At 33.8% G+C, this 26,473-nt stretch overlaps 1 protein-coding gene across 1 annotated transcript in view; it reads left to right on the forward strand.

Annotated features, from left to right (window-relative positions):
- The first annotated feature begins 6,294 nt into the window (after positions 1–6,294).
- LOC137013216 (zinc finger and BTB domain-containing protein 7C) overlaps positions 6,295–26,473 on the forward strand; it is a 45,274-nt gene continuing 25,095 nt past the window's right edge. The window contains exon 1 of the mRNA XM_067376869.1: positions 6,295–6,361. The gene's annotated coding sequence lies outside the window, so the exon portion shown is untranslated. The remainder of the gene's footprint in view (positions 6,362–26,473) is intronic.

Below are 26,473 nucleotides of genomic sequence, written 5' to 3' on the forward strand. Positions count from 1 at the left end.
GTTTTCTTTCCACTAATCTAAAACAAGACAAGTTATGAGTTAGGGTGATCACTGTTGATCAGTGCCTGAAATTCTGTCTGTAGTGTTTTTCTTTAAAAGGTGGAGCTGGTTTTATGAGCAGTTTTGTGATATCCTCCGCTTTCATAAATAAATAAACCTTCATCTCATTCCATTCATGTTTGTATCACCCTTATAACAGTTATCATTAGTCTTGGTCAAAGCTACTGATCTGTGTGTGTGGAGAGGATGATGTTATGGATGAAGTCCAGAGTCAGTCTGGGTGCACAAACTTCCTGCCGTACAAACCACAATAAGATGAAAAGAGTATAAAGAAGTTGGTAACCTTTATAAAACTACATCACACTTCCTGTCAAATAAATAACAGAAACTCAGAAGCTTCTCGAAATGATTATGTTCACTGTTTGTGAATTGACTGCAGCAAGTGGGTCCAAAATTAACATCAAATACAAGTATAAATTAGGTGTGGGAAGTAAATAAAAATTGGCACATGGTGAATCAAATCAATGATATAGAAACTGTTTACTTGATCTTTTCGCAATGAAAATCTCGTACTTTTTTACAGTGGTGGCCCTTTCAAAATGTGTTTTTTTTTTTGGATAACTTAACAGTTTGCCATCAAATGTTTGCAAGAAGTTTGAGGCCTTTCACTGAAGCTGGTGAATTTGCTGCAATCTCAGCATCAAATCTTCTTTGCAAGAAGAAAAAGAAAATATTTAGCGAAATATACATTTTAGGGCTTGCAAGAAATATTTTCGCCCAGTAAATATCACCCACCATTGGCAACCAGTGGCAAAAATGTCATTTTTTGTACTGTGTCTGTGGGAAGATGTACACAAACACCAGCAACTCCAGCGGGCAGGTTTAGACATGAGAGAGTGTGAGATCACAGTGAGGGGGTTTAACTCAGCACAGCTCAACTAGACGAGACCCACCCACCCCGAGAGAGAGAGAGAGAGAGACAGAGATGGGATGGGATGGGAACGGGGGTAGAATGGAGAGGAGAGGGCCGTGTGTGTGTGTGTGTGTGTGTGTGTGTGTGTGTGTATGTGTGTGTGTGTGTGTGTGTGTGAAAGTGTGTAGGAGAGGCTAAGAAAAACATTCCGACCTGGCAGCAATATCACGGGAGAGGGCGAGAGAGAGAGAGAGAGAGAGAGAGAGAGAGAGAGAGAGGACTGGAGGAGGGTGAGGTAATCTATGAGTGTGCGGTTGGATTACATTCCTTGCCTTGTCCTCTCATGCAGAGGGTTGTGGGACCAGAGAGAGAGAGAGAGAGAGACAGGGAGAGAGAGGGAGGGAGGGAGGGAGAAACAGAGGGAGAGGGATGGCTGGTGTGAACCAGTCGGACCACTCTAGGGGTGTAGTCGACACTGACAACCACTAACAGTACAGTATATTCCACTTGTGCATACCATTTCTTGGAATTTCCAGCACTACCACACATACACACACACACACACACACACACACACACACACACACACACACACACACACACACACACACATTATTATTATTATTAAAATATTTATTGATCATTTAATTTAATTATATTTTAATAATATACACTTTTTACAAATCCTAAAGCTTTTCAAATTCATGTAACTGCCCTAATAATATGTAGCACATTTTTCTTTTTTATTATTATTTTTTTGCATACACTCTTTTGTATTTTAGTTATTGTTGTTACTGTTTGTTTTATATGCTCTGATATGTATTACAATGTCTTATAGTTGTCTTGTAAAATAAAATAATAATAAAAAATAATAATATACATTTTATAAATCATATTAAATTGTTATTTTTTTAGAATTCCATATATATATATACACACACATATTATGTATATATTATATACATATATACATTTTATAAATCATGTTTTTTAATTTTAATTTAATTTTTTAAATTATGTTTTTTATTTTTAATATATGATATATACAGTATACACACACATATACCATATTAAAAACCATATATTATTAAAATCTATTATTTCAAAAAAAAAAAAATATATATATATATATATATATATATATATATATATATATATATATATATATATATATATAAACAATAAAATCTATAGAACAAAGGTATATGTACACATGTGAACATAAGCATGAACATATACACAGTGTGTGTATATATGTGTGCGTGTGTGTGAGTGTGTGTGTGTGTGTATACACAATTTTTTTTTATCCCTTGTTCTCAGAAAATGGAAATCCATCTATCACATTTGCATATTTATTTTGAATCATTTCCACCAACAACTTTGCTTTTAATAGAGTTGTTTCTGAGGTTAGTGTACTTGATCACCAAGGAGACAACAATGTCAGCGAAAAGCATGTTTGAGATGGATTTGCATGCAAATATTTCTAAAATAATGTGCATTTATAATACTTAAAATACTAGCTATGAAATTATCGATAGCAAGGCAATTTTTAATATTTCTATTCTAAAAAGTTTGAAAAATGTAATTTCCAACCCAGATTGTGATCAACATTGTGAATACAAAATTTGAGATGTGGTAGAAATGTAGATTAGTTTGTTCATAAAAACAATTAAAAGTAGTTTGAAATAAGTCCACAGGGTCAAAGGGCCCACCGCTGAAGAAACCCCCTGAACGTGTGTCACACTCGGAGGGAGACGTTTGCTACCCATGTACTGCTGAGGGAAACACAGACACACACACACAGGCACTGCAGGAAAGGAAGTGGTTGATTTTTTGCAGTTTCAGCTGAAAGAGTGAGTCCTCATTTATAGTCTGTCTCATTTCAAACAATCAGTGATCATAAAATAGAAAGAGAAAGAAAAGAGGCAGAAAAAACTAGACCTTGTCATTCATATTTCTGAAACACAAAATTCAATGAAAGAGAGATTTAAAGATGCATCTACTCTACATCTTACAGCTAATGACAAGAATAGTACTTCTGGAAAATATTTAAAATGAGACAAAGACTCTCGTCATATCGGCGGCCAAGAAAAATGCTCATAAATTGATCATTTCTACAATGGCATCAAGTTTCCGTGTGATGCTGCATCTACACTGATATGTCTCAGTATTCAGAGTTTAAGACCACCCTTTCATCGCCCAACGAAACAAAGGAAAACCGCTGGTTTCTATGTTTCTGATCATTCAATAGGCGTTGTTGATATGTGAACGTGGGCGGTCATGCATTAACGTATTCATCTGTCTAACGAGTTGCAGAAGTTCAGAACGAGTCATTTTAGTATCTTTGTTTTAACCTGAGGAAGACATTTGAGTTCTGAAAGTTACAGTATGTTTTCATAGTCAAAACATCAATCTCTTTCATCTCAGAAGATCAAGGGAGATTAGAATCCTTGTGACGAGTCCTTTAAGACAAAAAATATATAAATTTCATCTTATTTTGTCAATCATGTGATGCTCAACGACCCTATCAGATACTGATCCGTTCATGCACTCTCGAGGCCTGTTCACACCAAAGACGATAACTACAATGATAAAGATATAGTTCTAAAAATCAAATCATTCTACATTCTCCATAGCAAAATGATAACCGTAATGGCAGAGAGGAACGATATCATTGTAATCACTTTCATGAATGATTAAAAACATTGATAGCAAATCAGAATCCATCCTGCTTAGAAGAGCTAGAGCATTTAAAGTGACAGACGACATTTGTGCATTGGTGTGGATGCTAATATAGTTCTCGTTATAGTTATCGTTCTTGGTGCGAACATGTCCCCAGATTGTGTCTGTGAAGTTTCAGCTCAAAATCCCCCACAGATCATTTATTATACCTTGTCAAATTTGCCCCTATTTGGGTGTGAGCAAAAACACACGGTTTTTGTGTGTGTCCCTTTAAATGCAAATGAGTTGCTGCTCCCCACCCCCTTTCCAGAAGAGGGCGGAGCTTTAACAGCTCAACAACAAAAAAGCTGGAGAATCTCACGCAGCCAAAATGACGAAAGTGTTCAGCCTTACATTGTTCAAACCGGAGTCGACACTGATGGAGAGACTCAGGAAGAAGTTACAACTTTTAGACGTTTCTGAATGGTTAGTGGATAAATTTGTGCTGTCATGTTCATATTTTGTGTTGAATTGTTCCTCGTTTGTGAAGCAGTCCGGTGTAAAATGACGGCATGACAACAACACTCTACTCTACAACAACTCTTCCTCTTCTCTAAAGCAGCCCAACATGGCCCCGCCCCCTTTGTTGTGTGTTCTCAGGGGTGGGGTTTATGCAAATTTTTGTGATGTCACCAACCCAGGAAGAAGCTTGTTGTAGTCCCTACCAGCCATTTGTTGTAGTCCTTAAAAAGTGATTTCTGTAAAAGAAAATATCTCCTTTGCATTGAACTTTGAGCGTCGTAACTTTGCAGATGTTGTTTATGATCAAACAGCAACATTACACACTAACTAAAGTTAAAAAAGTGAAATCATAATCAACCACCCCTTTAAGCGATAAAGTCTGCTTACAAGCTGTTTAATTCATAAAATTTATTCAAAGAAAAAAATTTATTAAATCCAAATCAATTAATTAAAATTAAATCCATAAAATGATCCAATGATGGAACCCCTAAAGCTTCTATATATATGAAGCAGCTGATAGAACTCTTGAAGGTTCTGTTTAGAACCTTTTCTTCCTTGACATCACTTGATTAATGACACGCCGCTGAATTAAAATCCTCCTCCAGGTATCAAAGTGCTTGAGAGTGATTTGAGCTGGGTAAACATGTATTAATCTTGATCTTTAAATGATGCTGTTTGCGCAGTGTGAATGACACGGTAATGTGTTTAGCTCTGTACACTTGATGCATTGCGTAATTATCAGTGCGGTGCACACCTGCATTCACAAACGCCTTACTCATGAGCCTCACAGAAACATGCCCGCTCCCTTCTTTAGGTGGGTATTAATGAAGCGGCCCACATACATCATGCCCCTCCCTGAGTTTAATACAGACACTGAATGCTGGGAACGCAGCCATGAGAGGAATCAACACATATTTACACATTACACCCATATACACTTCATCTACGGGGGCTGCGATCAATATATACAATAAATATGCAGCCTACTTAACTATGTGAGTATTTGCTTACAAAATAAGCACTATGGTATTATTCTTTAGGAGTACCATAAAAATAGCACAGTATATATGAATATGAGAATCACATGGTACCATAGTATATTTATAAAAATGCATACGTATTGGATAAGTATTAATAAAATAATAATCAATAAATATTATTCAATATAAGTACATTTATTCATCCAGTAAATAAATTCCAGTATTTTTATATTGATTAATATTAATAGTTAAAAACATTAATAATTAAACTTCAGACAGATTAATAAATTAAATATATGAATAAAAGTCATATATATATAGAGAAGCTTTATATATAGTTTATATATTAATTTTATTCATATATTTTCTGAAGGTGTCTGCTTGCCTTGTGAGAGGTCAGAATGAACATTTACAGGTAACGTTTATTGTTTTCTGCTTTCATTCAGAATGTACAATGTAAAATGTGGTCAGGTCGCTGGCTGGTTGTATTCCAATCACAAATATTATTTAATATGACTAAATAACACAATAACATTGGATTTCACCAAAAAAAGTCATTTCTAATGGTCAGATCAGGTAGAAGGAGTTCTGTAAGTTAACCACTTTTACTATATAGTATGTCAAACTAGCATCTGCACCATCATTTGACCAACAGAACCACCATAGTACATTATTTATGTATGTGCTATATTAAATGAAGTTTGCCTTACTGAATAATACATTCACAAAACATTTTTCTCAGTAATAAAACATCAAATGTGCTCCTCTGACTTAAAGGAAAATCCAATAAATCCAATAAAATTCATAAAATTGCAGTGCAGTGTGTGTGTGTGTGTGTTTGCATGCACATTTATGAGATGATCAGAATGTAAACGTGTTGATGAGCATGTTGGTATTAGTGCATAACACACTGCCAGTGTCTGCAGGTACGCTGGGAGGGTTTGTGTGTGTGTGTGTGTGTGTGTGTGTGTGTGTGAGGAGCATGTCAGGTGGACACGTGCGGCCGGCTGCCAACATACTTTTGGTTTGGAGGGAGGGCTGGGTGGGTGTGAACTTTTGTTTAGTGTCTCTCTCTCCGTCTCTCTTTCTCTCTCCCTGATTCACGACACACCTTCTGTGCAAAACGCAACTCCTCTGCTTATCTCTCTCCCCCTGTCGCTCTCTCTCTCTCTCTCTCTCTCTCGTCTGTGTTCACTTTCACATGTTTGAATCGGAGGATAGCAGTCTGTTTCCTGACACGCAGAGACTTCTCTCCAAGAAGCAACTCCTCCAGCAACACCTAAAGGTCAGCAACCACTACTGTGTGTGTCTCTGTCTTTCGCTTTCTCTAAGTTTGTTTCTATTGGTGCCTGTCTTACTACTCCATCACTGTCTGCGGTGAAATGTAAAGGGTTTGTGATGGCATTTGTTCAGCTCGTCTTGCGCATCTGTCATGTAAAGTGCACTAGATTCTGCGGGACCCCCCCACCCCCTCGTTCTCACTGTCTTTTTAATTAGAAAGTCTAATACAGTAAAATGAGATGACAGGTCAGGGACGGGGGTCTGATGCTATCTCAGCATCACTCAGAGTTGCCCTGCAAGAGAACTCCAGTTTGAGACAAACCAGGCTTTAGTGAGTTTTGTGACAAATGTTATCGGTTTCGCCACTACAGAAACTAAGCATAAAAACGCATGAGAGCAAAATTTAAATATGGGGAACGTTTACAAAACAAATCGGAAAATATCTGCACTTGATATCATTTTACAATAATGCTCAATTAAAAAAAAAAAATCTAAATCTATTTTAGACTTAGAATCATTCATTATAGAAGTACTTCAAATAAGTGAAAATAGCACAGTACTGTCTTGTAAGGGATATATTATTGTATATTCATAGGGAACAATATAAACATAAAAACTGACTCATTCATCGAAATCAATTATTATTAACTTTCAAATCAGCTGAAGATTTCAGAATGATTATCAGCATTTCAAACTGTAACAATGTAACTGCTTGACGTGCGGAATCTTGACCTTTCAAAATAAAAAGATTCTTCAAAAGAATATAAAAAATTCAAAATATTCAAATTTAAAGTGAACATTCTAATGAACAAAATTAGAACTTTAATATATATATATATATATATATATATATATATAGACAGATAGATAGATATAGATACACATATATACATATACCTTTTTAGGACAAAAAATTGCTTTGAAAACACTGATCAGCATTGCTTCCACTATCTGCTGTGACTTTTATTTTGCGGAAACTTCACATGCGATGAATCTGTGAACAGCACTGGCCAAGTCTAAGACAGAATACAGGAAACATCATTCATCTGCTCTCTTTGTGAGCATAAGCCAAGACTCTATCATGAATCTGGAGGCTTAAATGCTGAAGTATTCAAACATGTACATTCAGTGCACTCAGGTAAACTGTGTGAATACAGTATACGCACACACACAGAGAGAGAGAGAGAAAGAGGGGGGGGGGGAGCTTTGTTCGGTGTGGTCAGGGACACAGTATATCAGGTGAATGGGCAGATGACCGCCGGTCTCAATTATTCATTCATTTTAATTGTGGCTGTGACGGGTACCAGATTTCCTTTCAATGCCAAGCAGCTGCTTTCAGATCCATCACGGCATGTTCGAGCAGCTCTGATTAACCCGACATTAACAGGCCGTGATTACATAAAAACTCCTGCGGTGGGAGTCCAAACCTCACCGTCACTCAGAGAGAGAAGAAACGGAGAGCAGCGCGAGGGAACGGGGTTATGCCAGGATACGCACCACGCCTTTGTCTGTCGAGTCACTAGGACAAGGTTTATCAAAGTTGAACCTGATCCGAAGCAGTCTTTTGTTACACGGCAGATACTTTTACACTGGCGTGTTCTCAAACATTCGACAGTGCGGTGCGCTCCACGCGGGAGGGTGTGGGAACGAGGTAACCAGAACAATGATCGGGATCTCAGAGCGGTTCTAGATCACTGCTGCGAACACACAGAGAAACTACACACACACACACACACACACAGCTCAGAACAATGACAAGGTTTTAGAACATCAGAACTTTCAAAAAGAAGCTACTAATTGAACTACACTTTTCCATAACAGTATATATAGGTAGAACAGGTAGTCAAAAAACACACCCAGTGTTGCTGAGAATGTATATACACTTCTGTAAGATTTTTTTAAAGAAGTCTCTTCTGCTCGCCAAGGCTGAAATAAATACAGTACAAAAATACAGTAAAACTGTAATATTATGAAATATTATTGCAATTTAAAATAACTGCTTTCTATGTGAATATATGGTAAAATGTAATTTATTCCTGTGATCAAAGCTGTATTTTCAGCATCATTACTCCAGTGTTCAGTGTCACATGATCCTTCAGAAATCATTCTAATATTCTGATTTGGTGCTCAAGAAACATTTCTGGTTAATATCAATGTTAAAAACAGTATTTTTGTTGAAGCTGATACATTATTAATGTATTTACTGTCACTTCTGATCCGTTTAATTAATCCTTGCTGAATAAAATGATTAATTGCTTGTTTCACCACCATTTTTGTACATCAACTTTATGGGGATCAGTCAATGGAAGCTTGTTTCCACCACTGAATAAAAAATAAAAAGGTAATTGTGACTTTTTATCTCACAATTGAGTGATATAAACTAGCAATTGCAAGTTATAAAGTTAGAACTGTGTGATATAAACTCGCAATTATGAGTTATAAAGTCGCAATTGCGTGATATAAAGTCAAAAATGCGAGACATAAACTTGCAATTCTGAGAAAAAAGTCCTTTTTTCTTGGAATTGGATTTGGACTTTATAACTCACAATTCTGAGAAAAAAAAGTCAGAATTGCAAGAAAAAAGTCCAAAAGTTTATATCACGCAATTCTGACTTTATAACTCGCAATTCTGAGAAAATAATATAAACTAGCAAACTTGAGACATAAACTTGCAATTCTGAGATAAGAAGTCAAAATTGCAAGATGTAAACTCGCAATTTCGAGAAAAAAAGAGAATTGTAAGCTAAAAAGTCGCAATTATCTCTTTTTTTTATTCCGTGGCGGAAACAAGCTTCCATATCAGTGAGTATGTCCAAACAAAAGCTTGTTTATAGCGTTTATAATATATCTCAGTCAAATGTGGTCTGACTGACAGTCTGGAATAGAGAATTGATGTTTAGTCACTGAACAAAACAGATATTGATAAGGGATTGTGATGTGAGCAGATTCAAATATTGATTTACATATAGTGCTGTTATTGGCACAAACGCATTGCTACTTTTTTGGTCCGAATTATTTTTGTTTAATAATAAAAAACACACTTTATACAGTAATTTAGCTACTGAAAATAACATTTCGATTTGATAAAGAAGTGTTAAAAAGAGAGAAAATCCTTCAAAATCAACAATGAGCATAATGAGATATCAGATCGACTGAAAAATGGCCGCTTTTGCATTTAATTGTGTTACACAGCTTGATTCTGATTGGTCACATATGACATTATGCAGTAAAAGATGTGCGCGCATCATGATGCCAAATTGAATAATTCATCGTTGTCCCAGGCAACGATGTCCTACATATATGTGCTGGTTTCATTTCTGCAAAAACGACCCTCCTCCAAAGTGAAATTATTTAGTCACCAAATCCATCCGTGCTAGTTTCATTATCACAAAATAACTCCCTCAGGGTGAAACAACACGTCCTGATCATCCCGTCAGGGTTTATTTTGTGATAGTGATCAGCTGATCATTTCTTTTAATTCTGTGGTTTGATTTGACTAAATGTAGACATGTGAACCCGGCCTCTTCTATGAATGTGCGTGCGTTTGTAAGCAGCGGATCAATCTAATAAGAGTAAGTTTGTCCAGTTTACGACCCAAAGTGAAAGTTAGGGGATTCACATCCTCTCACACACGTCTGTTTCTGATGACACAGCCGCCCAACAGCACACTCAAACAGAGACTGAAATAGTGCCTGCCTATATGTCATTTTCCTTCCTCTCTCTTCATCTTATCTTAGGTAAAGCTTATCTGTCAAACCGTGAGCACTGTCCTGACCTCACCTTTACACAGAGAGACACAGACAGTTAAACTCTCACTGATCAATTCGTTTTCCGCTGCATAAACCGCTTCTAATGAATGTGTTTTCGGAGGTCATGACTGAATCTTTTATGATCCTGCTCTGAATAACCGCTGATTAATTCAATAGTTAAACGGTTAACACTGGATATTTACAACCATCCATCCAAGTACCGGATGTCATAGCATGTTAATTTTAATGGCAATTCAACAGGTCACATGATCATGTAATTTCACTATCACTATGGTCACGGCGAGTGAGCCGAGCCTCTATTTATAATCTCTGAGTGCTGCGATGGCTGGGATTATTTGAGGTTTCTTCAAGAAAGAGTGTTTTTCTTTAGAAGTTCCTACACATCACAAGGTCACATGACTAATCACCCATAACAAACAGGAAATTAACTACACATTTAGGTCAAAGTCTCCAGAAAGAAGAAAAAGTAGTATGCCTATACAATGACTCTCTACAGGTAGCCTGTTTGATATAAACTAAACATCATAAACATCATAATTATAAAGATCATAATCTGATCTAGATAGATACTACAATAATTACTGTTTAACAAGACTTTACTGTACTATAACTAGACTTTACAATAATACAATCAGACTTTATTAGACGTAACGTACTCTATTGCTATACCATATTATTATTATATTTTACTGAAACTGTACCAAACCTGATTAGACATTACTGTACTATAATCTGTCCTATTTCTAATCTATAACTAGACTACACTATAACCAATTATTATTGGACGTACTATAACTAAACTTTACTCTTTTATATGGAAGCTGGTTAAAATAAAAAAGTTAATTGCAACTTTTTTTCTCAGAATTGCAAGATTATAAAGTTATAGTCAAAATTACGTGATATAAAGTCAGAATTGTGTGATATAAAGTCGCAATTCTGACTTTATAACTCAAAATTCTGACTTTATAACTCGCAATTCTGACTTTATAACTCGCAATTCTGACTTTATATCATGCAATTTTTTACTTTTTATCTTGCAATTTTTTACTTTATAAGAATTCTGACTTTATAACTCGCAATTCTAACTTTATAACTCGCAATTCTAACTTTATAACTCGCAATTCTGACTTAATAACTCGCAATTCTGACTCAATAACTCGCAATTCTGACTTTATATCTCGCAATTCTGACTTTATAACTCGCAATTCTGACTTTGTAACTCAAATTCTGACTTTATAACTCAAATTCCGACTTTATATCTCGCAATTCTGACTTTATATCTCACAATTCTGACTTTATAACTCAAATTCCGACTTTATATCTCACAATTCTAACTTTATAACTCGCAATTCTGACTTTATATCTCACAATTCTGACTTTATAACTCAAATTCCGACTTTATATCTCACAATTCTAACTTTATAACTCGCAATTCTGACTTTATATCTCGCAATTCTAACTTTATATCTCGCAATTCTGACTTTATATCATGCAATTTTTTACTTTTTATCTTGCAATTTTTTACTTTATAAGAATTCTGACTTTATAACTCGCAATTCTAACTTTATAACTCGCAATTCTGACTTTATAACTCGCAATTCTGACTTTATAACTCACAATTCTGACTTTATATCTCGCAATTCTAACTTTATATCTCACAATTCTGACTTTATAACTCGCAATTCTGACTTAATAACTCGCAATTCTGACTCAATAACTCGCAATTCTGACTTTATATCTCGCAATTCTGACTTTATAACTCGCAATTCTGACTTTGTAACTCAAATTCCGACTTTATATCTCGCAATTCTAACTTTATAACTCGCAATTCTGACTTTATATCTCGCAATTCTAACTTTATATCTCGCAATTCTGACTTTATATCATGTAATTTTTTACTTTTTATCTTGCAATTTTTGACATTATAACAATTCTGACTTTATATCTCGCAATTCTTTACTTTTTATCTTGCAATTTTTGATTTATAAGAATTCTGACTTTATAACTCGCACTTCTAACTTTATAACTCGCAATTCTGACTTTATAACTCGCACTTCTAACTTTATAACTCGCAATTCTGACTTTATAACTCGCAATTCTGACTTTATAACTCAAATTCTGACTTTATAACTCAAATTCCGACTTTATATCACACAATTCTGACTTTATAACTCGCAATTCTGACTTTATATTTCGCAATTCTAACTTTATAACTCGCAATTCTGACTTTATATCTCGCAATTCTAACTTTATATCTCGCAATTCTGACTTTATAACTCGCAATTCTGACTTTATATCATGCAATTTTTTACTTTTTATCTTGCAATTTTTGACATTATAACAATTCTGACTTTATATCTCGCAATTCTGACTTTATAACTCAAATTCCGACTTTATATCTCACAATTCTGACTTTATATCTCACAATTCTGACTTTATATCTCGCAATTCTGACTTTATAACTCGCAATTCTGACTTTATATCATGCAATTTTTTACTTTTTATCTTGCAATTTTTGACATTATAACAATTCTGACTTTATATCTCGCAATTCTTACTTTATAACTCGCAATTCTGACTTTATATCATGCAATTTTTTACTTTTTATCTTGCAATTTTTTACATTATAACAATTCTGACTTTATATCTCGCAATTCTAACTTTATAACTCGCAATTCTGACTTTATATCTCACAATTATGACTTTTTATCTCGCAATTCTGACTTTATATCTCACAATTTTTGACTTTAACAATTCTGACTTTATAACTCGCAATTCTGACTTTATAACAATTCTGACTTTATAACTTGCAATTCTGACTTAATATCTCACGATTCCAAGCATAGAATACCAATTCGGTACTGAAATTTAAAAAAATTTGATGATTTGAGTGCTGTTGAGCGGATTTGTAAACACCTCTGATTGGCCACTGTGTTCACACGCTTAACAGATACGTCTGTGTATGGCTACAGTGATCAAAAGCACACTGAAGTGTTTGAATTTGAAAGCGTTTTGCAAGCAGGAGCGTTCGAAAACAGGCGTCTATCAGCAGCAGTGTTGCCAAGTCCTTTAACACTGTTGCCAGGGGTTATTTTTCATGTCTGCAAGTTGAAATGACCCCAAATATGATATTTGGCCACTGGAATGTAAAAAAAGCAGATTTTACCCCCCGGAACGCGATTTTTACCAAGGGCCCCCCCTGAAATGTGCTTGGGCTAGTTTTGAGTAGCAATTTGGTGGGTTTTGTTGTGAAAATCTGGCAACCCTGATCAGCAGACCAATCCGCTAAGAGACGACTGTTTTCAAGCGCTCCTGTGTGTATCTCAAGCGCTCAGTGAAGAGCGTCATTGATGACAATTTACAACATGTTTTTGAAGCGTTGATCATTGTAGCCAATCACAGACATATCTGTTGAGCATGTGAATGCAATAGCCAATCAGAAGTGTTTATGAATGCGCTCAAAGCATCACATTTTTAACATTTCAGTACCGACTTGGTATCGAAGTCAGTACTTTTGAGAAAACTACACCAGACTATACTTTACTATAACCAAACCTGATTAGACATGAGTATACTATACTGTTCAGTTAATAAATGTAACTCTTCTATCACTACACTATACTAAACTTTCTATTCTATCACTAGACTGTAACTATACTTACTACAACCAAACATGATTAGACTGTATTATATCAAACATTACTGCTCCATAACTATATAACCAGACTTTACTCTGCTATATCATACTAAATTTAACGTTTGTATAGCTAGACTATACTTCATTATTCTATATTTTATCATACTATACTCAAACTATAACTATTCTGTTCTATAGCTAGACTATACTACAACTAAACTTAGGTATTCTTCATTGTCAAGTGTACAGCTATACTACTACTTCTTGTACTGTAACATAGTTGAGTTTCTTTCAGCTGACACATCTTTCTTCTTGTTTAAGCCTGATCTGTTAGATTTCAGCTTTGGGCCATGTGTGTGTGTGTGTGTTTGACTGATTTCCTCTGGTCTTCTATGAAAAGTGAGTGTGATGTGAGAGCAGCTGATTGGGGAACATCTAAACTCCTGTAGGTGTTTCCTGTGTGAGAAGAGTCACTGTAACCAGTGGCAACTCCCAGACTCTCTCCTCTCTCTGTTGCTGTGGGTGAATTACAGAAGCCGAAACACACACAAACATGTTTGAAATGCAAGTTTGAAATGATCACACACACAGTATTATTGAGGGCGACACACCACAACACACGTTTACGTAGAGAAACCAAGCTCAGTCAACCACACACACACAAAGATAGGGAAAGTGGGCCGTTTTGTAATGTTGCTGTAAGATTTTGGTTTTGAAACTGGGTCCACCCACTGGTGAGAGAAAAGAGGAGAGGCACAGAGGAGGGGTGCATGGAGAGAAAGACAGCAATAGAAATGAGTGTGTGGGCTATCACTCACTCACTCACTCACTCACTCACTCACTCAGTTTAAAATAAGGACACATTGATCCACCCACCCTAACCCCACATAACACACACACTGGAGCAGAAACCTCAGCACAAGAGTTTAGGTATCACAGCAGGCCACTCTCGGGCCTGATGGACTGACAGTCGGGTTGTAATGTGTGACGGCAGGAAGTACACATGATTGAGGAATTATCTCAGTGTTTGGTAGCTGCTGGTTATAGTATTGTGTCTGGATATTTTTATGATAAAAATGACTTAAACAGGTTTCCAGTGGCCGATAGGATCTACAGAGCAGCACGGGCGATACACTGCTAATATACAATGACAAACAACACATTTTATATAAGCTTTATTCCAAAATAGAGGGAAATGTTTAACATATATTGCCAAAGTCCTGACCTGGTAGGTAGTGCACATGCTGGACGACCCGAATTAACTCTAGATTTCATGATACGTTTCACCCAATTTTTGTTAATTTCTGATCTAATTTCAGGCTGTCACTATCAATAAAATACAATATAAAAAATATTAAATTATATTAAATATATACACAATATATTTATTATTAATAATATATAAATTAAATGTACTTCATACATTAAAGAAATGTATTTTTATTTTAAAAATTGAAACGTATAATTTATAAGCGTATTAATTTATATTTATATATAATTTATATATTAATTTATATATAAATTAATACATGTTTATAAAATATAATTTCAAGTTCCAATTTAAAAAAAATACATTTCTTTAATGTATATATATATATATATATATATATATATATATATATATATGACACACAACTATATTTATAAAAAAAGCTTGTTATAAATTATATAAAATATTATATATAATATATTGTATACATTATATAATATGTAGTATACAATAAGTACATACATAATATATGGTATACAGTAAATATATAATATATGGTATACAGTAAATATATATATATATATATATATATATATATATATATATATATATATATATATACACACACTTTTAATGTTTTTTATAAACAGAAGTACATTGTCATTTTTGATTAAAAAATTAATAATATAAAACATGTTAAAAATTATAGAAAAATATGAATATATATGCACTTTTTAAAATGTATTTTTTCATTTTTTTTAAACAATGACAATGTATGTATATTGGAACACACTCAATTAATGTTAAATTAATAAAAATATTACTTTCTTTAATTGTACTGTTAAATATATTAATTGTTCTGTTAATTGTTTATATATAAATATTATATATAAATAAATATATCATTTTTTTTATATTGGTCCATCACTACATATAACTTGGTTTTGTGAGGCAAAAAGCTGAATATACAGTGCCAATATATATATATATATATATATATATATATATATATATATATATATATATATATATATATATATATATATATATTTCAATTGAACGTTGTGCATGAGAGCATGTGTGTGATATGCGTTTGCATTTTTTTGCATGAAGCAACATATGTGCATACAGTTGTGACTGATCACTATGAAAGCTTGCATCTTGTGTGTCTATGTGTGTGTGTGTGTGTGTGTGTGTGTGTGTGTGTGTGTGAGCGCGCTTTGACAGACATCTGTCTCCTGTGCCCTGCAGCCTGGTTGGTTTTAATTAGGTAGAGCCAGAGGGCCCGAGGGCAGACAGGGGCTAGTCATAATCACTCACTCACACACACACACACACACGGGCCAGCCTCCCCCTCACAATCCTCCACAAAAATGTCCTTTCAGAAGGAGCATCTCAAAAAACACAAAAAACACACACCCTCACACACTCCATCTGTCGCAAACACGTGTGAGATCTGTGCTTTACATGCATGATTAGTTTGATTAACGACATATTAGGGGATGTACATTTCGGTACATTAAGTGTCTGCCTTCAAATGTGTCGCAACACCAGCACAATGCCGTAGTCACCAACAGGATACTCCGGTTTTCCTTTAAGCCACAACTATCTGGGTTGAAGGTGTGTTAATTACAGAATAATTGCTGGAGTTAATTGGTTTCTATCATAATAATTGGTAATCCCTGTAGAGTGTGGTGTTAGTAATGACTACGAATGCATGAACTAATAAAACGTACACCTTCAATACATTAACAAAAAGCGTCTGCCATACGCATAAATGTTAAATGTAATTGACGATGTTTAAATGTACAATTTAGCATGTATACATTTCGATAGGCTTGCACAACGAAACTATATTTCCTAGGGATGCAACGATTTGAACATTTTGGCCGATACCAATAACCCTTTATATTTGAAAGCCGATAACCGATAGATTGGCTGATAAATCTAAATCCAAATTTGTATATGATTTTTGAGAGCCTGATTTGTGTTGCACTTTACTGTATTTTTCTTTTTGAAGTGATTTCAATCATATTTCAAGCATGGTGAACAGTGCACATCTGAAGCGTCTCAGCTGAAGGAAATTTATCAGCTTTAATATATTGGCCAAATATATCTGGCCGATAATGATAACATTAAAAATGAACATATATCAGTCAATAGCAACATGGTGGCTGATATATTGTGCATCCCTAATATTTCCCATCATGCTCTGAGGAATGACACAATACACTGATAAAGCAATTAATGCTTGAATCATTATCGACATGTAGTTCACACTCACTCACACACACAGACTGACAAGCCTGACTAAGACAAAAACACAGATAAAAACTTTCTTATCAGCAGCATTTCCAAAAACGTTCACCGTTTCTCTGTTGTCTAAGTGTGTGTGTGTGTGTAGAAGATACCAGATAACACAGATTAAGCCGACCAAAAGACACAACACATCCCGTAAAAACAGGAGCTCATGTGTGGAGGGGTTCACAGATGACCTTGTTGCATATTTTGGGCTGTCTGTATGTGTGTGTGTGTGTGTCGTCCTTGGACGACTGTTTCCCACCCTAGTTGGTGGGTTTGTCTGTAAGTGGGCAGAAATGACAAATTTTTCCCACAAGGCCACACCCTTGAGCGCCAAAGCCCCCACTCCCAGAATACATCTGTGCACGGCATCCCAAATTGCAAATCCAAAGGATGAATTTACACGTCAGATTTGATCACACACACACACACACCAGTATCAAGTTGTTGATGGAATTAAAGTTTTTGGTGCTTGACTACGTAAATGCTAGGGAGTGCTGCATGATGCATGGGTGTTGCTATGATGTTTGGTGTGGTTGATACTTGAAAAATCACTTTTTTAGTAAAGTAACAGCACAACTCTCTAGGAATCATTCATGTCTGGATCACAAACGTTGCAGGACTTAGTTCAACACTCCAGAAGTTCCAGAAGTAAAAACATTTATTTTCTCTTTAGGGATTTTTAAAGCTGCAGTCGGTAACTTTTTTTAGTTAAAATTGATCCAAAATCAAGTACATAACCAGCCAGTACTATCTCCTTACCTTAGCCCGATTCACATTGGTAAGCTTGTGATAATGTTTTCTAATTCGAGTGGTACTGGTGGGTTTCCGCAGGAAATTCGAGCATGCAGCTGTTCATCTTTGCGTCATTATGTCACGTCGGTTTACATAAAGAAGTCCCAGCTAGTAGGCTAAATGGCATATGGAGAATGCTGCTGGTAGCGGATCATTTATAGCCTTTTCTCACAGCAGCTGGAATAATTAAACTTAAGTTGATGGCGGATTGTATGGTATGACAAATTAACGTTAGACTAGGGTGACCAAATGTCCGGTTTTCCATGTCCTGTCCTGGCCGTCCTGGTTGTTTTTTAGAAAGTGATGAAAATGTCCTGGTTTTCATTAAATTGATCGGTGTTACGAGATTTTCGGTTTCCGAAGGCGGAGCATACATGAATATTAATGAGTTAATATTCATATAGTAATAATGCATGTGCAACTGAGAATATTAGTTCACATTGTATCTCAAGACATTAGTGGATTATTCCATAAAGGTAACTTTATTCTCAGTGTCACAACTGACTTACGCCTAAACTACAGTTGTTTATTACTAGGTAACAGTTTAATGTTTTCATTAGTATGCATGATTTGTGCAGTCGTCTGTAACTGAATAACAGATACTTCGTGTAACAGCAGAACAACCTTCAGCTGTCGTCTATAATGAGTTCAGCTCGTTCTGCTCTTCCGTTGTACCTTGCGATGTAACAGCTGATAGGCCTATATTTCTTTATAACTTTCATGCTTGTTTGTTAAGCAACAAAAAATTGCTTTGAAAGATCAGCTCTACAGCAAAATATAGATGGGCAAACAAGGAGGATGAGTAAGAAAAACAGGATGAAGAGGAAAACGAGGATGAAGAAGAAAAAAGATATAGATATTTTTTGTTAGTTAGTTTTTGTAAGTTTGTGAGAGCTATTTTCTGTTAAATTTGGATTGCTAATATAGCAGAGGTATTTTTTTAGTTATTTATTATTTTTCTAATACAGAAGAGACATTATTTCCATCATTATTTTTGAAACTTGTCATAATAAAACATGTTGAGTAACCTCTGAGAAGTCTATCTGAATTTGTGTCATTGGTTATAGATAGTATTTTGTAATATAATATCCATACAGAGGAGGCATACTTTAAATGTATTGAAATTATAAGGCATCTTTGAGTAAATTTCGAGTATCATTTGAGTATCTCATTGCTGGGCCGAGTGTCCTGGTTTTCTGTAATCAAAATATGGTCATCCTATGTTAGACATTAGACTGTACAGAAATTGAAATCTACATGTAACGCTACACTCTAAAAAATGCTGGGTTAAAAACAACCCAAGTTGGGTTGAAAATGGACAAACCCAGCGATTGGGTTGTTTTAACCCAACTGTTGGGTTAAATGTTTGCCCAACCTGCTGGTTAGTTTTATTTAACCCAACTATTGTTTGAAAATGACTATATGTCTGACATAAAATGAATCTAAAATGAAATTAAAATGTCCATTTATTAAACATATTAATAAATGTTAATTTTCAAGATATTTTGGGTTCATTTTAAGTAAGCAATACTGTAATTTTTAAACAATAGTTGAGTTAAGTAAAACTACCCAGCAGGTTGGGCAAACATTTAACCCAACAGTTGGGTTAAAACAACCCAATCGCTGGGTTTGTCCATTTTCAACCCAACTTGGGTTGTTTTTAACCCAACATATTTTAGAGTGTAATACACACTACATACACATTGTCACACAATGCTGATATTGTTAAAATTAACAATTTGAGAACAAACTATAACAATAATAATTTGCATGGTTTGATGGGATATGAGCTAAGCGATTGTTAGATTTAATCACCATTGGCAGCGTGATTTACTGTAATGCTTTTCTCCCACAGATTTGTTCAGATGACAAAATTCTTATTTTGGTCAAACTTCCAAGACGTAGAATCTGTGATTCTGAAGTACAGTATCCTCACTGATGTGAGATTCGTCTGCGCTGAGGAGCCGTGCCGATGCACAACACACGTAAAGATGATAATTACGCAAATAACTGCAATTGCAGGTTTTGAACAGAGATGGCGACAAAGAGGCAAAACTTACAGACTGCAGCTTTAACGATAACTTTAAAAAAGCCTTGCTGTGAGCTGCGAGGTTGTTAATCAATAGTATTTGCTTCTGTTGAAGCCATCACCCCGCATTATTTCAACAGTTTTAACAGTGGAATTCCTGCTGAAAAACTACATTACCCATGATTCTGTACAGAAAATTCAACCAATCAGAGAGTCGAAACAAGCAAAAACCACCAAAAGGTCTCTTTAGCTCTGCCCATTCCCATGAAGCACTCTCAAAATATTTCAATATTTCAATATATTTTGCAATAAACTTAAAATATATTGTTTATATATATATATTTAACATTTTATATGCAGTTACATATTTCTCCATCATTTTAATTTGATTATGCTGTTTGCAATGCTTCATGGGATTGTAGTTCTTTCCCTTACTAAAGAAAGTACACAGTCTTGTAGCTTTGTCTTTTTGTCAAATTTTCAAGAACTAATTGTTACAAATCATAGTTTGAAATCATTTTATGATTCTCCTCTTAGCTGGTTGTCTTGGTTCATGGCTTATAACACTTTAACAAGGACAATTTTGAAATCCCTATGGGAGAAATGGATGGAAAAAAATACTTCCAGAACCAACGGCACTGAAAAAGTGGCCGGGCACTAATGCACTCGATAGAGATGCTCTCCTCTGCAAACTAGAAAGAAACATCTGACCTTACCTGAAATGGGGCATCACGGGGTCACCAAACACACAAGGGTTTGAGACGGATGTCAGTTGTGGCTCTGAATGTGTCTCGTCTTCGTCTGACTGCTGCTGTACAAAAACAACACTTTAGTTCTCACTGCATTTTGACTGATGCAAAAGACGTCTGAGAAATTTGATTCTGAACAGGGTTACTAAAACATTAAAAAAAATTTGTCACTAGAAATAAAAAAACACAAAAAAATTCACTTAGTTTGACATGATGTGCTAAAATAGCTAAAACTTAAATAAAAAAAATGATAAAAACTTAATTTTTATTATTATTATTATTTTTTTACAAAAACACAATGCCACAGAAGAACCGTTTTTGGTTCCTTTCAGCCATCAGAACCCCTTTTTTTCTTAGTGCGAAAAACATTTTAATATTCTAAAGAACCCTTTTCCACCACAAAAGTTCCTTTTGTACAACTAAAAGATTCCATGGAAGTTCAAGGTTCTTCATGGAACCTTCGATGCCAATAAAAGAACTTTTATTTTTAAGAGTAAAAACGAAATCAGAAAATATAACTACTAACTCAAAACATTAATAATAACCTATAATAATATCTCAAATATACTAAAGTGACACAGATACTAAAGCATTTTCAAAAGAGTGACAGAACACCTCAACCAAAACAAAGTGTCACCCATGCAGGATCGATTGCGTTACGATTTTTAAAATGTGCCAAGCACAATTCGTAACACAACACAAACACCTGCCGCATTCTCAGAGTCGTCACAAACTACTTTTCAGGGTGAAAAAATAACTTTTATTTTGTAGTTCTTTAGAAAACCACCAATGTTCTGGTACCCAAAAAACCTTCAATGACTTTAGAACTTTATCAATGTCCAAAAATGGTCCTTTAAAAGAATTAATCACTGAAGAACATTTATTTTAAAGAGTATATGAAGCATGGTCTCTTGTAAAGAACCAGGTTCTTGGGATAAAGTGTCATTGTAGGTTCTTCAGATGAGTGTTTGGTGGTTTTCTGAAGATAAAAAGTTAAAATAAAATAAAAAGATAAAAATAAAAAGTTCTCTTTTAGGTCTTTTGTGTTGTGTTATGAGATGTGCTTGACACATTTATTCTGAGCGTATATAAAACTCTAATACAGGAATCTGTTTTAACGAACATAGAATCACCTGTTTGAGGTTTCTATGACAACTAACTGAGAATACCTTCAAATAATGTTGTGTGTGTGTGTGTGTGTGTGTGTCCATCTCTTGAATTTCACATTCGTCACATTCTCAGCAGTACAAAGAAGTCTATCTCAATCATATTTTACCCAGAATCCCCCTGTTAAACGCTGGCTTTGGTATAAAGTAACTGTGCTTGTTAAAAAGCAGGTCATGATCAATCTGTCATGAATTACATAACTAGGTGGATTCTTGATGTCATTAAGGAAATCCTGTCCGTGTTAAAGCGTCGAGTCATGATTTAAAGAGACAGACGCTGCGGGAAAATGTCACAGTGCCAAAAATCACAAACGAGAGTCTGTAATAGTTTTATGGCTTTTGAAACAATAGATTGTAAGGAAACACACTCCCTCTCTCTCTCTTTTCACACAAAGACTATTTCTGAAAAAGTTTCTGTACATCTAACAATCCAAACATGAGCCATTTTAAATTTCACACTGATTTTAGCTTGAGTTCAATTTTGACTGAACAAAAGAGATCTTTTCTATTATCCTTGATAAGAGAGATTTTGTTACAAAATGGTGGTAAAACGAGATCTCATTCAAAGAAATCTGAAAGACATTACATTAAAACACAAATACACTACATAAAACATTGACAGAGCGATAATCGACTGTGAGTGTGTTATAGGACGAGATCGGCCATCTTCTCAATGTCCAGCTTTAAAAACAGAAGATCATAAACATTCACTGGATGGATAAATGCATGATATATGCCAAGTTTTACATACTCAGAGGTACATCGAATAATCTTAAGCTTTTTTCAGTAGGATCACAGAATCAGATGAAATATGGGAAAAAATGTCACGCGTGTCAAATCACACCACACACTTGACTTTTTCCTTTAATCGCATCCTTTTTAAGAGTTTAGAAATATTTAGAAATGTTTTGTTTCACCTAGACATAATTACTATAGTTGAGTGTTAATTATTAGCTTTTTTTAAACATTTGCTTTTACTACTTTTGCATAGTTGTACCATAAAATGTTCAACACATTTAACTACACTACTTATGGAAAATATATTATAACTTATGGAAACGAAATTACATGTATAAATTTTTTTTTTAAATTTACAGTGTGTGCATGTGTGTGTATCTCTCTCTCTCTCTCTACATATTATATATATATATATATATACACACACACAAACACAGAGAAATGTATGATTATATATACTATATATATATATATATATATATATATATATATATATATATATATATATATATATATATATATATATATATATATATATATATATATATATATTAAAAATTCCAATATATATATATATATATATTGAAAGTTGTAATTCATGTTTGCCAACATGTAGCATACGACCAGAGCAAGCTTCAATGTATGCAAATGTAGTATGTATTTTATGCATGCAGAAAAAATTGCTTGCTGTACAATGATTGTTAACTAAGCTAAAAACATAAAAAATATTTTCATTGCTTTAAATAAAATATTTTAAAAACCTTAATTTAAATCAGCTAGTTGCCAAGGCAGCATTTCTTATTTTAAATTATAAAAAAAAATATTATATATATATATATAATAAAATATAAGGAAAATATGAGTAAGCTTTATATTAAAAATCAAAGAAATTGTTATTAAAATTTAGTATATATATATATATATATATATATATATATATATATATATATATATATATATATATATATATATATATATATATATATATATATATATATATATATATATATATATATATATATATATATATATATATATAGTAAGTGTAAGTATATGTATATATATATATATATATATATATATATATATATATATAAGAAAATATGATTAAACTATATATTGAAAATTATATAATTTTTAATACATATAGTTTAATCATACTTTTCTTCATAATGTTTAATAATTATTTATATTCTTTTTATACATATATATATATATATATATATATATATATATATATATATATATATATATATATATGTATAAAAAGAATATAAATAATATAAATATGTATAAAAAGAATATAAATAATTATTAAACATTATGAAGAAAAGTATGATTAAACTATATGTATTAAAAATTATATAATTTTCAATATATAGTTTAATCATATTTTCTTATATATATATATATATATATATATATATATATATATATATATATATATATATATATATATACACACATATACTTACACTTACTATATATATATATATATATATATATATATATATATATATATATATAAAAAAAATTTATTTTATAAAAATATATTATATACATTCTTAAAAATAAAGGTTCTTTATTGGCATCCACGATTCCATAAAGAATCTTTAACATTGATAGAATCTTTCCATTCCACAAAAGCTTCTTTAAAGTGGAAAAAGGTTCTTCAAACTAAGAAATAAAAGTGTTTCTTTAAGAACTGTTCGCTGAAAACTGCTTCTATGCCATCACACAAAAAATTGTATATATTAAAAAACTTACATATATATATATATATATATATATATATATATATATATATATATATATATATATATATATATATATATATATATATTAGAGTAAAAACTGCTGTCTGGATGAACTAATGTACTCTTCACACAAGTGTGAGTATAAGTTTACACGTTAACTAACTGATTAGCCGTCTACCTCTGGTTTCAGTTTCAGCGAAGGGAAATTGAACAGCCCTGTTGAGGAACATGCAGTCTGAGCGGCAATATGGGTCAAACCACACGTATAAAACAACCAACTTCTAATTAACTAGAAAGTCGTAACGTCTCAATTCTGGCATTATATAAAGTGTCATTTAATTAAATCTGACGTGTACCACGTTCAATGACATACAATATTCAACAGAAATATGCATACTACTATACTACTCTTCCTTTTGTTACACTTGTGTTCATTTAGGATCACTTACTGTATATACTATTATAGTTTTTGTTAATATTTTGAATTTAATATATTTTCCATTTTCATTTTAGTTAAAGTTTTAGTATTTTTTTTAACATGTCTATATAGTTTTTATAATTTAAAATAAGAAATGCTGCCTTGGCAACTAGCTGATTTAAATTAAGGTTTTTAAAATATTTTATTTAAAGCAATGAAAATATTTTTTATGTTTTTAGCTTAGTTAACAATCATTGTACAGCAAGCAATTTTTTCTGCATGCATAAAATACATACTACATTTGCATACATTGAAGCTTGCTCTGGTCGTATGCTACATGTTGGCAAACATTAATTACAACTCGCGCTATCTCTTTCTTGACTCATCTCAGTTTGTCAAATGTTTAAATAAAATTGAATGAAAAATCCCCAATAATTGTTTTATTTTTAATCTGCGCCAAATTAAATCCATTTAGGTTATGCGACAATATGTTTTTAAAAGATAAAATAAAAAAAGACCATATACAAAGCATATTGTCCAGTATTCAGTAAGCAAGAAGTAAGAGTAGCATGCTATTCTGAACTTCAGGTCCTCTACCTTCCTCTAATTCATCCTCTGCATATATAGAACTGGTACTTTTCTCTCTCTTCCCTCATTTGTGCCCAAGTTCGAGTTGCAAATCCTTCACGAATAAAACTAAAAATTCATTTTGTCTGACCCCAAATCAGAGGGTTTGTGCACCATGGGCTTTATTACATACTGAGCTTAAACTGTGTTGTGGAGGAGGATGGGTATTATTATCCTGAGCTTCCCACCCAGCTATAAAAACTACATCGCTGCTCTAGAGTAGATCCACCTCCTCTCTCTCTCTCTCTCTCTCTCTCTCCTCCTTCCTGTCAGCTTCCACACAAACCTCTCAGTCTGTCCGCGTGTGCCGTTGTTTTGGGCTTGTAGTTGGATGCTCGTCTGTGCGTTTTTGTGAATGGAGAGGAGCCACTCGGGCAGACAGGATGGACAGGCGTCTTTGTGTCCCTCAGAGACGGAGATGAGACCGGCACGGGTCTGAGACGACACTTAGTCCTGGAATAAATCACACGTACACTTACACACACCTGAGGATCTGCACGGGTGAGTGCGTTACTGCTAAAATCACCTGTTTTCAAGAGTTGTGCATGTGGGAAAGTGTGTGTTTGAGTCAGAACGCGCACAATTTTTGAGTCTGCGGCTGACGTGTGTACGTACAAGCTGTTTATGTTTGTTTGTACGTGTCCGTCTGCATCTCAGGTATAGAACAGCATGTCTGTGGGCAGTAATTTGATGACTCACCTAATTATTTGGGCCATTCTTTAGATGTCGTCGCCAGAAAATGAGCGTGTGGAGTTTTGGCCACGCTGTAAACGCAAACTAACACAAACAAGTAATGACACAGCAAATTGACAATTACAGCAGACACCGCTGACTCTGATGTGTGACAGCAGCATGGCAAACAGTTTAAAATGACTTTACGTCATTTACTTTACAGGTTGAGCTCACACTGTAAGACAAA

This window comes from Chanodichthys erythropterus, chromosome 22 (genome assembly GCF_024489055.1).
Source record: "Chanodichthys erythropterus isolate Z2021 chromosome 22, ASM2448905v1, whole genome shotgun sequence".
Classification (NCBI taxonomy): Eukaryota; Metazoa; Chordata; class Actinopteri; order Cypriniformes; family Xenocyprididae; genus Chanodichthys; species Chanodichthys erythropterus.